Source organism: Odontomachus brunneus, unplaced genomic scaffold, assembly GCF_010583005.1.
Source record: "Odontomachus brunneus isolate Ranch 3 - 2012 unplaced genomic scaffold, Obru_v1 Obru_scaffold_117, whole genome shotgun sequence".
Taxonomy (NCBI): domain Eukaryota; kingdom Metazoa; phylum Arthropoda; class Insecta; order Hymenoptera; family Formicidae; genus Odontomachus; species Odontomachus brunneus.
In genome coordinates, this window is record NW_022639567.1 from 718052 (window position 1) to 721478 (window position 3427).

Below are 3427 nucleotides of genomic sequence, written 5' to 3' on the forward strand. Positions count from 1 at the left end.
TTTTTTTTTTTTTTTTTTGTTCAAGCCGCATCGGAAATCCGCCACGACCGCTAGGAGGGCAGGCGGGGACGAAGAAACAGAGGCGTCGGGAATTTTCGTAATCACTGGCCGAGGGAAAGCAATTCAATGGCGCGTCACGCGGAAATTGTTGGGCAGTATTTGCGAGATTAATGAGTTTCATAACGCGCTAACGACATTCACGGTCAAAACGAAAAGTAGATTACGCGGGTGAATTGGGATAGGGTAGGGCGATGGCGAACGAACGAACGAACGAACGAACGAACGAACGAACGAACGAACGAACGAACGAGCGAGCGAGCGAGCGAAGCACGACGCGGCGGAGGGCGGAGGACGTTGCACGCGCAACGCTCTCGGGCCATCTGCGAGTTTTGGTGACGATGATTTCACTTGATGAGGCCGTTGGTACTATTGTGAAAACGTTCCCCAGGGCGGCCCGTGCAATTTTGTAGCGCGCGGCGACGATTTAAACCGACCGCTCGCCGTCGCTCTCGTAACGAGCGCAACGGATACTGGACGGATGAATGAGATTTTATCTTGAGAAGAGCGCGCACATCTCGCCGCGTAATTTTCATCTCGACGGAAATGACTTTCCAACGCGATACACAGACGCGCCGCGTGCGCGATAACGCGAAAATTAAGGTGATATTCTCAGATATCGAAGTTTTGAGCTCTCTCGCCGGTTTAAATAATCTCTGTCGAGTTTTTCCGTGGAAATTCCTTCGTCTGAGGTCACTCGTGCTGCGAATTAATGCTTGCAATTGTAAATTGGGTGCACAATGTGGAGGCGATACCAGCAGATTCGATTACGATATTAATTGTTGTTGAAATAGTGACTTTACGTGAAGAGATATCTATGCGTATTTGATAATTTGCATTTGTTAATTTGGACATTTTTTGCCGCGACAAACAATGCCTGGCCTGATATTTCGGCTGAGATTCGTTCGTCTGACGTTATTCGTGCTGCGAATAAATTTTGCAATTAAATATTAGTCTCACTACGGGGAGGCGAATCTATTAGTATCAGTTACAAAAGTGCGAAACTAATTCGAGTGTATGTAATAGTTGTTGAAATAGTAATTTTTGCGTAGAAAATGTCTATGCGTGTTGGATAATTTGTATTTGTTAATTTGGACATTTCTCGCCGCGACAAATAATGCCTGGCTAATATTTCAGTTGAGATTCATTTGTTTGGCGTTATTCCTGCTGCGAATTAATAAATTTTACAATTAGCTTCATTATAGAGAGACGAATCTATAAATTTCAATTGCAAAAGTGCGAAATTAATTCGAGTCTAATGACTGCTAAAATAGCAATCTTTATGTAAAAAAATATTCATGCGTGTTTGATTATTTACATCTATTAATTTGGATATTTCTCGCCGCGATAAATAATTCCTGGTCAGTTTCCTGCCTGAAATTCACTTGCCTGATGTTACTTGTGCTGCGAGTTAATCAATTTTGCAATTGGAAATTAATCTCATTATGAGAAGATGAATCTATAAGTTTTAATTGCAAAAATACGAAACAAAATGGAATGTGCAATGGTTGTTAAAATAGTAATCTTTACGTATAAAAAATACCTAGGCATTTTTGATTATGTATTAATTTGGACGTATTTCGTCGTGATAAATAATTCCTAGTCAGTTTCAATCGCAAACTCTGATGAGATTAATCCGAGAGTCTCTCAAATTAATGTTTATTAAAGCAGTAATCTCTTTATATAAAGAAACATTCATGCCTATTTGATTATTTCACATTTTTAATTTGGACATCTTTCGTCATAGAAATAATGTCTAGTCAATTTTTCGGGTGAAATTGTTTTATCTGATGTTATTCGCGCTGTAAATTAACAAATTTCGCAAAACTGGTCGCACAATCGCAGCATTTTCAATTGCAAAACAGCGATACTGATTCGAGTCCAAGAGTTGCTAATATCTGTACATGAGAAACGTCTCTCTATGCGATTATTTTCAATTATAATTACTTCACATTATTGTAACTTTTTGCATCTACACACACTGAGAGTGTTACAACATATTTTGAGGAAAAGACGCTTGGAAATTTATTTGTATGATACAAAATTTATTTCCGTGATATAAAATATATTTCTGAGAAATAAAATCTGTTTCTGTGAAATAAATATTTGTCCTACAAATAAATTTTCAAGTATTTTTTTCTCAGTGTAGTGAAATATTTTTATTAGGTTTTCAGACACGAGAAAAGCCTACGAGAAAAGCAGCGCGCGCTCTCGGACAGTTGGAACGTTATTTCTAACGAAGTTATCTTGGACACCCGACCAGCAAAACGGTACGGAACGATGTGTAGCGTTTCGACAGCCGAAAGATCCGTCGTTTCACTCTCAATCGACGGAGTGTCCGTCGCGGACGAGATCATGGAGCCGAGGAGTCTCGCGGAGTGGACGCGTTACGAACTTCGGTAGCGAGAAATGAAGGAATATTGCCCGGGAACAAAACTGTTTCCAGGCTCCCATCGAGAGGTCGCGCACACGAAACAAAAAAGCCGACCCCAAAAAAAAGGGGGAGAGTCGCGAAACTGTGTTCACGAAAATGTGTCGAGCACAAGCTGCCTATACAACGCGACGTCACGGTCACTCGTTTCGTCCTCTGTCTCATTCTCTCTCTGTTTTTCCCTCCTTCTCTTGTCCACCCACATATTTCCCCCTCTCTCTCCCTCCCTCGCGAGCCTGCACGCATTTTTTTTCTTTAATCTAATCTATCGACAATTTGACGGGCGAAAAACTCGTCGCCATTTTTGCCCGTCCCCGGTATCCCCCGGCCCTTCCTTCCACCCCCACGTGGCGCGGCGTAAAGCTATTAAAATTCATAACCCCGGACATACGCCGAGGGGTTAAAACGCGTAGCGCGCCACGTCGAAGAGGCAGAGAACACAGGTGATGCGGGGGCGGCCAGGACGCGCGCGCGGGGGACCGATGGAGAGGCCGAGAGGAGACACACGGGGATACGGGAACACGGCAGAGGAGACGTAGGGAGAAAAGAGAGAAAGAGGGAAGGAGGGAGAGAGAAAGAGGGAGAGAGAGAGAGATACACACACACATACACACAGAGGGAACGACCAGCTGAGGGGTCGAGAGATGGGCCGAGTGAGGGGTCGGGGACGGTCAGGGCTCTTGAAATGAAGTAACCGAATTTGCGGACTCGTGCTCCGCGCTACGTGCTATAGTCCGGGCGCAAAACAAGAGACTCCGTTGCCCTGGCACGCCGCCCGCGGCTGAATTTTGAATATGCATTGCTTCCCGGTGCAGTGTCGCATCCATATACATGTGGCTCGCGTCTTTGTGTCGGCACGCGTGTATTAGGTGCGGGGGCTGGCCAGGGAAGGGAACTGGGGGAGCAGGAGGTATGGGGTGTGTGGGGCTGGGTAGGGTC